At 38.5% G+C, this 13,558-nt stretch overlaps 1 protein-coding gene across 1 annotated transcript in view; it reads left to right on the forward strand.

Annotated features, from left to right (window-relative positions):
• The window catches only part of GDAP1 (ganglioside induced differentiation associated protein 1), a 32,587-nt gene that overhangs the window by 833 nt on the left and 18,196 nt on the right, over positions 1-13,558 (forward strand). The gene's annotated exons all lie outside the window — the stretch shown is intronic.

The following is a 13,558-nucleotide window of genomic DNA, read 5'->3' on the forward strand; positions in this document are numbered from 1 at the left end:
CCCCCCGCTCCTCCCCGCCCGCCCCTCCGCGCCCGCCCGGTTCCGCCCCCGGTGCGGCCGCCGCCGCTGCCGCGGGGCAGGTGCGCGCCCCTGGGGCGGGCCGGGGGCTACGCTGGCTGCCGCCGCACCTAGAGGGACTCTTCCCCCGGGAGCGACCGGGCAGAGGCGGCTGCCCCCGGGGGAGGTCTCCGTGTGCCCTTCGTTCCCGGGAAAAGGTGCCCCCCGGTGGTCGGGGACGCGCGTGTCCCGGGGCGGGGCGAGACCGGGAGCGCGCAAACCGCGCCGGGGCCCCCGCGGTGCTCGGGGGGCAGCGGTGACTCCGCGCTCCAGCTGCGCTGCCCTGCCCTGCCCTGCCCTTCCTCGGCGCTGCCCGCCCCGCGGGTTCCCGAACAGGTTGCAGCTGCACCTGCAACGTAGGCAAAATCAGAGGGCTTTCGAGTGCTACTTGTGAGTCTTCATTTGCTTTCAGCTGAAGTTGTTCGTGCAGGGCAGAGCCGAGCTGTGGTTTGTCCCTTTTCCAAACCACACGTGGAGCTCACCGTGTTCCACGGGTGGAGAAATGAGGGGTAAAAGGAACTTGGATGGTATCGAGGCTGCTGGGAACTTCATAAGTCATTCTCATTATACCATCAGCCTCACGGCCGACAGGTGACTGAAGGGTGCTAAATCCTGCCAAGTCCTCCTTTGCCAGATATTTGATAATCAGGTAGAAATATAAGGGCGAATGACAGGAGAAACATGGAAGAGTAGAAACAGCAGACAGAATAGTGGAGTGGATTGAAAGCTCCTGTCATAGGGCATCTTAGCTTTCTGTTCTTTCACAGTTACAATCCAGGACTGGAAGAAAATCTGAAATAAAACGTTCCTCATCAGTGGGGGTTTTGTTAAAAGCATGAATTATCCTTGTCAGTCATGGAGAGTGGTACTATCTGGACACAGATGATTTGGAAACATGGAGAAATAGCAATAGCTATGTTAGGAGTAATGAGTAAAACCAGAAACATAATTGTAAATGAAGGATTTGAACAAAAGACATCAGAAGTTGAAACAGTTAAGCTTCAGAAATCTATGCAGAATTCAGCCCAGTTATAAGCAGTTTTGACTTAAACCTAAACGAAATTAAAATATTGCACATACTAAACATATCCATTGAAGTTAAAATTTTCAAGCTTTGTGCTTCACAGCACATTGTTCTGTGTACATTTTTATGCCATGCTTACACAGTTCAGTGCCAAAGTATCTCTACTCTTTCTAGGGGAGAGTTGAGCACCATAACTGATAGGTGCCTCCGTCATCTTTTCTCATCGTCAGAAGTGTGTGCTATAAAGCCTTGTTTCTGTTCCAATAAGAGGATTTCTAATTCTGGTTGAACATGCATAGGTAGAAGACTCTGCACATGTATTTGGACACATACGTACAAAGAAAAAAAGACACCATCAAAGACCTGTGCCTTGTCCATGAGAAGATGGGGAAGCTTTCAATGCCCCTTTTTTCCCCAGGGAATTTTATTCCATAGTTTTAGAGTGTAGAAAACCATACAGGAATGTTGTTTCTATAGCACAGGCATGCAGTCTTTAACATATCTTTGGACAAGGCTGTATAGTGTTCTGAAGTTGAGTAGTGAGACCTTCACTGTAATTTGAGAGTTTTGGAAAGCCATTATTGAGAATGGAGGGGAAGTATGAAAATGTTGCAGTGGGTGGGATTGCTGAATAAGATGTGGTACGGCATCCTCTGAGTATTGCTTGACCTCATCAGGTTTTGTGCCCTACATGTCTTGCATTTCTTACTCAAGAAAAAGATTGGAAGCAATAGTTGTCATAACATGTATGCTTTGAGGAGTTTACTATTTTCACTCTAATAGTCTCTCTTTTCTGGTTTCTTTCTTCTGACACAAAGCCCTGTCACGTTCCAACAGAATTTCGGAAGAGGGAGATATTTTCTATGGGTGTGGGTAACTACCTGTTGGAAGTCAGCATGCAAAATAACTGATACTGGCATACAATTAACTAGTTGTTGAGGTCTGTTTATAACTGCATGTTATTATATAAGAGGTTTTTATGAAATACATGAGTTGTCGCGCTTGAACTGGAGCTGTTGAGCATTGGGTTTATCTGTTGGGGGGCTACTATTGCTTTACATGGTGTTTCTGGATGCTGTGTGCACAACAGAGGTGTAAAGCCACTATTCCCTTACAAGACACCCTGTGCATAGCAGGGACACAACCAGCACAGAGGGGAGCAGAGGTGGAGAGTGATGACAGGTTAGCAAGTCCAGACAGTGCTTCTGCAACTTGGCAGTGGAAGAGGTAGCCTCTTGAGGGAGTATGAGATTGTCTTAGCCCCTCTGTGAATCTGAGCTGCTTCTTTGAAGAAGCAGCCATGTCCTGCTGCCTAACGGCCTGGACAATAATCACGGTTGTGCAAGTCCTTTACCAACCTGAGTATCAGTATCAGTGAATTACTGGATTTGCTGTCGTTTCCACCTCAGTAGTTATACTAGTGAATAATTGGATTTGCTGTTGTAATTACCTGAGTAATTGCACTCCTGATGCATATGTGTCTCTGTAGTGTTACTTGATGATAAATTGTTTATCCCTAAAGCTATTGATCTAATGTCTATTATGGTATCCCAAACCTGTAACTAATTGGGGCTGCCTTAAGTCCTTACATCTGTACAGTAGATGTTGTATTGTTGCATAAATGAAATAGGCATCTGCCTATTAGTCCTTTGTTTTACCCCCTTGGTTTAAATTTTACAGGTTTTAATATTAGATTAGATGAATCAATGAGATCAGATAGGCCAGAGATGAAACAGTGAAAATTTTAGGAGGGAATTGTATTATTTTTCTTGTGTTATCACACATGTGTCAGTGGCTCCTTTTTTAGTGATCTGCAAATGATGCTAAAATCAGTGGTAATTTTGCATGTGGTTTATATTTTCAGGTGTATTCATTAAAATGAAGTAATCAATTTAAATGAACTTGACACTTGATGGCAAGATGAATTCGTCACTGACAGCCTTTTCTTATTCCCTGCTGAAAATTTAAATTTTGATTGATGTGAGAATAAAAGTGCTTTGCAGAGAACTCTTAGCATCAGTTAGCCAGGTCTTGATGATGTAAGATGTCACAGGTGTCTCATTGCTGATAAGGTTGTAGATTTATTATTTGGGGTTTTTTGGTGGTTTTTTTTCTGACAGATTTTGCATTGACAAGCCTCAACTTTAGTTCATGCCAATATGTGTTTCCTTCTGGCTGCGGTGTAAGTATTGTTGATATGCAATCTTTAGCATGTATGTGATAAATACCTTAGATCCACAGATTTTGTTTCCTTTCCTTCTGCCCAGAATTAAGTTAAAAATTATTCTACAACTCCATAGATACAGGAAGTAAGCAGTTATAGGTCTATGAATGAGTTTATCTCTTTTGTCCAAAATAAATAGAATTGCTTCTGCTATTTTTTAATCTACATTATAACAGTTCTTTTCTGAAGTCTTTCATACATGTAACACTTAGAAAATACGAGGGCCAGGTGCAGTTTATTTATCATTTACAAAGAAGTCGTCACAGCACTAGGTCTGATAACACTGTATATATACAAAACACGAATGCCTGGTGACACAGTATGTATGCAAAAACTGTGCTGCGGGGTTTTATGTAAAAAGGTCCTTGGTATAGGGATGGTAGATGCAGCAGGTGAAGACACACTAACTCCAGAGATTTAACATTAACTGGATACAAAACTGCTGAGTTTAAACTATTAGTCTATAGATATCTGATGCATGAATAAAAATTAGGCACATTTATTCTTACCCATAAAAGCCTGATTCAGCAGGGAATTACTTTAAGTACTTCAGTAATCCCATTTACTTCAGTGAGACTACACATGAGCTTTAAATTAAACATCTGCAAGATATCTCTGCTCAAATAAAGCAAGCTCTGAAGAATGTTCTCAAGTGCTCTGCAGAATGGAGGCAGGATGCTTAACTGATGAGCTCCATGAGCTGCACACATTGTATTGGAGGAGCTCACAAACAGGACTGCTGTGTGGGAGGCAGAAATAGAGAAGTAAAGGTAGTACAGAAGCCACAGTGTAGAAATTTCAAAGGCAAATAGGTCTTTCCTGGCTCCATATGAGCAGCCACAACTTTTATGCCTATTTTTATGTCTGGATTCTAAATTAAAGTTTATAAATATAGTTCTGTATAACTTTAACGCAGATAATGTTGTCTGACTTCTAGAACAGGAACATAACACTTTTTCCTAATATACTGTAAATCCACATAAGGTAGTGTAAATATGGAAATAATAATTCTATGGGATTTTTTTTTTGCAAAAAATTTGCTTAAATATTTGAGAAATGTTGTGCTATGAATCTGCTCTCCTAGATGCATCAGTAAGTGTCAGTTCTACCTTACAATTGAAGCTGCGAACTAGCCAGTAAGACAGTATATTTAATTCCAGAGATATTATGCTTACTCAGTGAATACAGTTATTATTTTCTTTGCAAAAGTGCTGATAAAGCTTATAAAAACAAAAATACAGATACTTTTCTAGCTTGAAAACAAAATGAGTATGTTCTGTACCCAGACTTTTATTTTCAGCATTGTTCCAAGCAATTGAATTAGATTTTAAATAAAAATGCAGCTTTTTGGGTTTTTTTTAAGGAAATGTAGCATTTATGTTGATCACCTTTGTCTCTGAAGTAATTTTAAGAGTGACAGTACTCTCCATACAAATACAATACAGTGTATTGGAATGATTATGGGTTTTTTAATGTATAAAGGTATTAGGATAATTTATAATGGTGAAAAAAATATTGTTTCTGGATCTTGTCAGCATTTACAGTTGTGTTGTTGGTTGTTTTGGTTTTTTTATATATGTCTACAAAACAAAACCAAGTGCATCACAATACCTTAATCCACTTAAAAAAACCTAACTCGAAATGTGTTTGATTTTATAACACTTGATTTGAAGAAAAGTGTCATATCATAATGATTGCCCTAAATTAGCACTCAAATTATACAGGTGGAAAAGATCTACAAAATCAGATTTATTCCCAGCAAGGTTTTCCTGAATGGTGATAGGAATTCTGCAGCTGCTGCAGCTCAAGTGTTGCTTTCTCAGGGAAGATGGGAAAGGTTTATGGCTTTCCTTTTTGCAGCAAATTCTTAAGTCTGAAGATGGTTTGTGTTGTCTTGCTTGAGTTTTTTCTTTAGACCAAGCAGGTTCTGTCTTTCATTATTTTCTCCTAGACCTCATGACTGTCACAGTTGCTGTTGTCTGGACTTTCTCCATGTATGTTATGTAGTTGCTAATTTTTCTGGTTTCGAAAACAAAACACACTATTTGGTTAATATTGTGTCATATTAAAGTAGCATAATTTTGTATGACTCCCAAATGACATTATTCTTTTACACTCGTGCCAGGAATCAGCAGTGTGATGATTCTAATCTCCTCCACACAACAAGATGATGTGTAACAGCTCATCTTCAGTGCATGATTTGCTGTCATCCTAATCCTTTCCCACAGAATATTGTTTGCATAGTTGCTTCCACCTTTGTATTAGTGAAGTTGAGTTTCACTCAGCAGTTTTTCACTAGCACACTCTTTTTCCCTCCATAAAATTATGTTCCCAAGTTAATTTTAATTTTAATCCCATGTTGCAGGTCCTCCTGCGTTTTTGAGTTTGCACATTCGCATATACAATAACTGAACTCTTCCAAGATCAAAGTTATTAATGAACACATTGAATATTAAAGGATTTGGTACAGATTTAGCATTTCATACATCCTTCAGGCATGGGACTTAATATTTAATAATATTACTTAGTAACTGTAAACAATGTGTAGTCTCTTACAGCTTTGCCTCGATCACCTTTAATGAACATCAGCAGCTTTGCTGAAATCAAAATACATAGTATCTTTTAGTGAAAGCTGATCTCACTGGTGCATCTGAAAGCTTTCCCTCCCCGCTGAGCCGGGGTACAGCCTTTCCCTTTGCCCTCCTCATCCTCCTCCTCCAGGGCTGTCTCAGTTTCCTTTTCTGGTCCTAACCAAGATTCATTTTGTGATTTGACCTTTCTGATTTTGCTCCTACATACTTTCATTCTTCCCTAAAATTCATCCTTTAGTAATTTGACCTACTTTTTACTTGTGTATACTTCCTTCTAGTGTTTCAGGATCATTGAAGAGCTCTCAATTCAGTCGTTCATCTTGTGATACTCTTTCTCTCTTCTCATCAAGGTAGTCTGTGTTTATGCCCTTCACATTATTTCTTTAAGAAAATGGATTGCTCTCTTTGGAGTTTTTAATAAATTATAACCTAGTGGAGAGCAAATCTTAAGTTTGTGGTTTTTACAGGGCAGTCTTGGCTGACACTGGCTTGAGATATTCTCATGCCCCCAGCCGTCTGTGCTGCCAGCACAACTGTTTCTTCATTGAGCTGTGATTTGGATCAGGGAACCAATCCAGCTTAAAAATAATCCAGCAAAAAGATTTATTTTTATTTTTCTCTTAAAGCTGAATCCTTTGCTCTGTTTGCAGAGCATCTATACAAACAATTGCCCTAATGCAATTGAAAGCAGACAGAAAAGCTGACAGCTTTACTGTTCACCTTTTTTGGTTTTAATTCTATTCTCTTTTTCTAGGAATTACAAGTAATATTTTCTCATAATCTTTCACCCAAGTTGCCCTTAGTCTTATGTTTTCAGTCAGTTTACCCCGCATTGATTAAAACTAAAAGATATTCCAGATTTGATGTAGTCACTTTTCTGCTTGGTTACAAAACTTTTCCCTGTACAAGGGTCTTCCAGTACCTGAAAGGGAACCTACAAGAAACATGGAGAGAGACTGTTTAAAAGGGCATGTAGTGATAGGACAATGGGGAATGATTTCAAAGAAATCTGAAAGAGAGTAGGTTTACACTAGATATTAGGAAAAAATTCTTTACTTTGAGGGTGGTGAGGCACCAGAACAGGTTGCCCAAAGAGTTTGTGGATGCCCAGTCCCTGGAAATGTTCAAGGCCAGGTTGGATCAGGCTGTGACCAATCTGGTCTAGTGGAAGATGTCCCCCTGCACATGGCAGGGTGCTTGGAACGAGATGATTTTGAGGCCCCTTAATACCCAAACCTCTCTATGATTCTATGTTTCTATACTGTAATGACCCTGTAGTACCTTCCCAACAGGTCCCTTTGTCGTTGAAGTCCCCCATCTTCACTCTGTTCTGTACTTTGAAGAACTAACTAGCAGCAAGACCCAAAGCTCTAGAGTCCTGCATTGCCATGTCCAACAGATTTTCCAGGTGCCTGAGGAGGTCCAAGACCTGATTGAAGCTTTTCTAATTGTTTGGAGGGTTTGTATTAGCTCTCCCAACAGGTAAGAATAGGAGTTGTTTAGTATTTGTTAGTGGTGTGCAAAGCATCTCTTTTCTGCCTGGATGTGTATTTTGTGGCTTTCCTTTGTTTCAAATTGTAGGAATGTCATACTTTTGAGATCTTAATTCCTCTGGTAATTTTCATGTAAACTAGCTAGTGGGTTAAATAATTTTCATCCATGCTGCTTTAATAGCGTAGGAAAAAGAAGTTCAGCAGCCTTTGTACTCACCGTGGTGCTATTTTTCTGAATACCTCTATTGAGAGGCACTTATATCTTCCCAGAAATCTAGGCCTTTTGCCATGCCTTAGGCCACCTATTCATTGAAAATCCTCCTTCATTAGTTAGCATTTTCATCACCAGTGATTGCAGACCTTCACAGAGAGAATTCCTTCTCTGGCAGACAGTCCCAGCTCCACTGTTTCCCTCTCCTGACTCCAGTGAAGAAGACCAGGAGTCTGTGGTCACACTGGGATACCTTTGCAATGGTGAGTGCACCTCAAGATCTGTGCTAACTTCTATAGGGATCACACCTCTCTAGCTGCTCCCTGGACCTTGCAGTTCCTTATAATCTGTCTTGATTTCATCAGGCAGATTTTATCAGACACAGGGATGAGGCCATATATCAGTCTGTATCCATACCTAATTTTGTCTTAACATGAGGTCTGTCTTGTGACTTCTTTTTTTTTCTTATAAAAATGGAAATGCTTTTTTTTTTTTTTTAATTTAAAGATGATCAATTAATGTTTAAATAGCAAATAGATATAATGTTTATAATTTTAAAAAACATGTTGCTGGCTATGGCTGTCACACTCCTGTTTTGCCGTGCTGAAGCAGAACAAGCAGCTGTTGCCTTTCACCAATGAATTAGTGTTGGTGCTTCTTATACCTCACAAAATTGGTTAACTGTTCTTCTGACTGAATCCATTTGTGAAATTAATTGAAAATCATTATCATTCTAATTATGACAATGTTTTGGGATTTTCTTTCAGATGATGATGTAGAAAAGGCAAATGCTACCAGAGATGCAAACGCTGAGGGTTTTGCTCTTTGATGATGAATATAATATGGATACTTTCATGCACACTGTAGTCACTTCTGAGATAGGTTTCTATTAACAAAGTCTGCAATAGAGGAATTGAGCTTTAGAGGACACTACTATGGGGCTAAGCAGGCTACACTGCAAAGACCATTAATAGAAAGCCACTCCCTCAATCTGCTTAAACTTTGGTGAGGATAATGCGGCTTACTCTAACTGATTTTTGATAAAACAGTAAAAGACAAACAGATGCTTGTTATGCCTGAGTTAATAAGTGCACACTATTGATAAGTTTCTTCTATTGATAAGTTTCTTCTGCTTATCCAGGAATATTTGTCCCAGGGAAGAAAATTGTTCTCACCACAGTTAACACACAAGTCAAACACCTGAATGTATTTTAATTTTACATGAAAAAATATAGCAAGGGTTAGTGCATCATAATCAGCCTAACAAATGATTTAAACCTCCCAGCTGGTATGAGATTTCATTTATTCTTGACTTGCTTCTGTTCTGTTGGCTTTTTAAGTGCTCATAACATAATGTCATGATATTTTTATATGATGAAGAAACCCGTTCACCATGTGGATTACAGTATCAGCCCCTTTTGCATCTTGAAAACTGACTTTCTTAGCAAATGCACTTAATGTAATATCATGTTGCTACAAAATAGTTTTCTATTTCAGCTTAAAGATTAGATTCTGCTCTTTGGAAGGCACAACCACCAGTGCAGAATTTTGGGTGATTCTCTCTGTATTCTGCAGGTGCAGTACAGTTTTTATGCTCTTATTTTGGTGAAGTCATGTGAAATCGTGTTTGGAGCTCTGCATGTGAATAAATTATGTATATCTCTGCTTCTGGCAAGTACAAGAAAGACATTGGACAAATTAGTATTTGCATTATTTTTTTCTAAAGAGAAACCATGTGACTGGGAGAGTTTTGAGCCTTAGTTTTGTTTAAAAGTAATCTTGTCTTTTTTTAGTAGAAAACATGTCATTTTAGATATGGAGTCTAACCCAGGTTTCCTAGTGCACTTTTTCAAAGTATCATCCTTTAGTAACTGCAGTTCTCATAGTAAATAAATTCCCTTTATGTAGAAGCTTATGATCTTGTACAAAAGGTCCTGTATAAAAAAGTATCCATTACTTAAGTTTTTGTAACCCAGCTATACTGTATATTCAGCATGTAACAGTGGCATTTAAGATTCATACCAAATATAAAAATACCTCTTCTATGACAGTATCTCCTGTAATCACAAAGTGTATGTTAACCCACTACACTTCCTGATAATACGGTGTATTTGGAAAACTATTATATGACGTTCTATTATGTCTGAATGCCTAAAAAATATAATTGACTTACAGAATAATCATTTGTATTTAGTTAGGCATGTATTTATCATTAAATCTTTCACTTGTAGGTATGCCTAAAATCAACAGTGCTGTGAAGTCCATTGTGGAGATTGCCTTAGTTTGTGTTTTAGGTTATTAATTTTAAAATTTGTCAGTGGCATTAATCTGCATGATATTTGGCTATGTTAGGTACAAACTTTTTTTCAGCTGATTTGAGAACTAAAATTAATTTTGAAATTCCCTTGTTTCGTATGATAACACTGCAAAAATTTTATTAATTCACACACAGTTATCTGTCTGCTATTTTTGCTTCTATGAGGTTCTGCCATGAAAACAAGAATTTAATAGAGCTGGAGGACTATGGTTCTGTGATACAACATGCTGAAGTTAAAAGCTGGGGGTTGCAGTTTTATTTTCATATATAAAGGGATATGGTTTTGGTTTTGTGTGTTTGAGACTGCAGTTTTTTTGTCTTATAAAACTTTTAATCAGATTTAATCTTTAACAGCTGGTTGCATATTTGAAAGATTGAGCCAAATGAAATATTTTTAAAATGGTAGCCATTTTTTAAAATTTATTACATCAGGATTTTCCTACTCAAAATTTCAGTATCCAGTTTTAGTGCTGAAGATTTATTTGTATAGGCTTAATAGAAGAAAAAAGTGATCTTTTCTGTGCCATATGGTATCAGTGGCATATACATAGATTTAAAAAAAAATATATTAATATTGGCAAAATGATAACACTTGAAATGTGAAAATGTGCATGTGATTTTAATCTGAAATTTTGTTGGGTTTTTCATTTTTTTCTTTTTTTTTTTTCTCCTTTCTCTTACAAAGTCTTGCACAGATCTTACACTAGGTTGGGTTTAATCAATCACTGGAAGTGCCTGGCTCATTCTGCTGGCTACTGAGTAAGTTTCAGTTTGTAAACTACTTGCCTGATTTTGGAAGAGGTGATCCTATGTGCATGATTGCTTCAAGAAGTGCAGTATTTTCCCACCTATTTTCACAGTTTTTGGGAGACACAGATGATGTCCACATTTGGAGCTGTTGTGCAGATCTGTAACTACTGTGTTGCCACCATCCTTAGTTAAGATTTCATTTATGGGGACAAATAAACTTGTGCCCCCATGCTAATTTGAATTATTTTATGAGGTAGTTTTTATTTATCTTATTTTTTTTTAATGTAACCTAGGAATCTGATCTACCTAGAGTACAAATTGTTTAACGTGATTATTGAAATAAGACTGTGTTTGTGTGATCAGGTTGTTAAAATGGAAGTCTTCAATATGCAAGTAAGCTTGCTACCAGTAAATTTTGTTTTATTTTATCCTGTCATGCTTGGAGTGAGTGTTGAAAGACAAATGGGCAAGTGTTGCTCAGCCAGAGGGGAGAAGCACGTCATACAGCCCCCAGAATAGCATCAGCAGTAAATATGGTCATGCTGTTCTTCCCCGAGATAGACCCAGATCACATTCGTAGCACCCACCAGGTCTGCTGGTTACCAGACGTTCAGAGCCTTTGATGAAACATTTACAAATGCAGCTGTGGTTCGGAGGGATCTTCTGCCGGCAGTGAAGAAGCTGACATCAAGAAAACCAGGGGAAACGGGATCACAAGCCAGGAGTTCAAACAAAATGCAGTTTAGGGGGAATACAAATTTAATCACAGTTTTAAAACACTGCACCAAGATACAAATGTATTGTAAAGTGAAGTCAGAGAGAGGCTGAGATTTAAAAAGTTTTTTCCAGTTCCAGTTATTTCTCACTTTGTGCAGTATATTGAAATAAAGTAAGATAGCCTTGAAAGTCTGTGGCAGTGACCTATCTAACATGTAAGAGGGAAAAATTTAATTATTCAAGGCCAAGAAAAAAACCTGCTAATTTCTTCATCTCGAAAAGATAGATTATCCCCTCTGGGCCAAGAGAATGTTCTCACTTCCTTGTCCCTAAGCTCTGTTCATATTAACTTGTATTAATATAGCTTCTAAGCTTTATTAACTTGTATTAATATAGCTTCTATGCTTTTATTTTTCTCTGAGGACTGTAACACACCGGTCAAATACTGCTTTTGTGTTCTGACCACTGGACTTGACAGGATGGTACAGGAATTAAGCCAAGGCATTGCATCCTCCTCCACCCCCACTCCAGTTTGCGCGTCTCTGTAAAATTTGAAAAGCTCAGTTCAGCTTCTGCAGCTTCTCTCCTCTGGCTTTGCCTCCACACCGGTGCATTAGCCAGGGTGTTAGTGGAAAGGGTTTGTTATTTCAGACACATACCATCGCCTGCTGCCCTCACTTCTCCCTTGCACTTGCACAGGGCATGGAGACAACTTCATACTTTCATTTGTATCAGTTACACACACAGGATTTAAATTCATCCCTTTCTCTGTATAGTGCTTTTTTTTTTCTCAGATAACTCAGTAAATGTCAAATAGCAAGTATTACTGCCTTCAGCTGGCACTAATATACTGCCTCTTTTTCTTTAGAAAATCTCATTGACATTTCTTTAAATGTGAAGAGAGAAGTATGCTTTCAGAGCAGTAGCTCTGGAATTTGTTCTCTATTTGTGAGTGACGTTATGCAGTTGAGAAAAAATCATGCCAGCATGTTTCAGTCAGTGCCAAAAGAACATAGACAGCAATTCGGTGCCCAGATCTATTGCTGCCCAAAACTGTATCTTGTCCTATTTATACTTTCACAAATGAAGGTCTTGCTTACAGGGGGAGTTAGGTGAATGTTGTGTTTGCATGATATTTGATAATGAATTTGTGCAGCTGTTTTACATTCTGCTGTTATTTCAAGCATTGAAAATTTAAGGTTTTAAGTAGCATAGATAGTTTGTAACAATCAAGTCAAAGAATCTCAGTTTCTTGAATTATCATTACTTGTGTTGGAGTTAACTTCATTTGAAATACCTGGGTGCCACAACATACTTTTTTCTCCAAAACAAGGGAGTTTGACCATTCTTGGTATTCAGGACACCTAAACCATAAATAGTGATTTACTCTTAAACACCTATACCATAGTTGAGAAAGAAGAGTAGAGAATAAAATAGTAATTTAAAGTGGAGTCTCTTTCAGTCAGAACTCAAATTAGGGAGTTATGAATTGTTGTCAACTAACAGTCCAATTCTTTTGGGCTTTTTCATCAACACATGCCAAGAGGCTGGAAAACTCAAAGAACAATTATCAATCAAACACAGAGTAGCAATTTTGTTAATTTGAAGAAAAGCAGGAGAAGTTATTTAAATCTGTCTGAAGACCTAATAAAATAGTATTCTGATGTCTCTCTGGAGAGGATGGAAGTTGTGTAACTTCCATCAGGAATGCTGAGTCTCCCTTTGTCAAGCGTAGAAATGAGAGCTGGTACAGGAAGTCATGCATATGGAGGGCCCTCCACTGGGAAATATGAGGAATGAAAATTCCAGTTGGCTTATACAGATGTTGTGAGAAGTAGAACTTATTGAAAATTTCTTCAGTTTTTCAAAATTCAGTAAATACAATAAATTGATATATCATAATGGGCCACTATAAATTCCTTTTTGTTTCTGCTGTACTATTCTTTGAAAAGACAATGCAATACTCATGCATAAATTACGTGATTTAGGTTGGGGGAAAAGATGTTAGCAAGAGAAAATATTCTACCCACACTTAAGGCCCCTATCCCTCCCTGAGAATACGTGAGCTGGGTTACCAAGACAGTCCCCGTGATTTTTCTGGGGTGGTGTGGAGCCTGCAGATAGGCCAGGATAGAACAACCTTCATCCCTGCTGCTGTGCTGGGACAAGGTGCT

Source organism: Corapipo altera, unplaced genomic scaffold, assembly GCF_003945725.1.
Source record: "Corapipo altera isolate COAL_440 unplaced genomic scaffold, ASM394572v1 49, whole genome shotgun sequence".
In the NCBI taxonomy this organism is placed as follows: Eukaryota; Metazoa; Chordata; class Aves; order Passeriformes; family Pipridae; genus Corapipo; species Corapipo altera.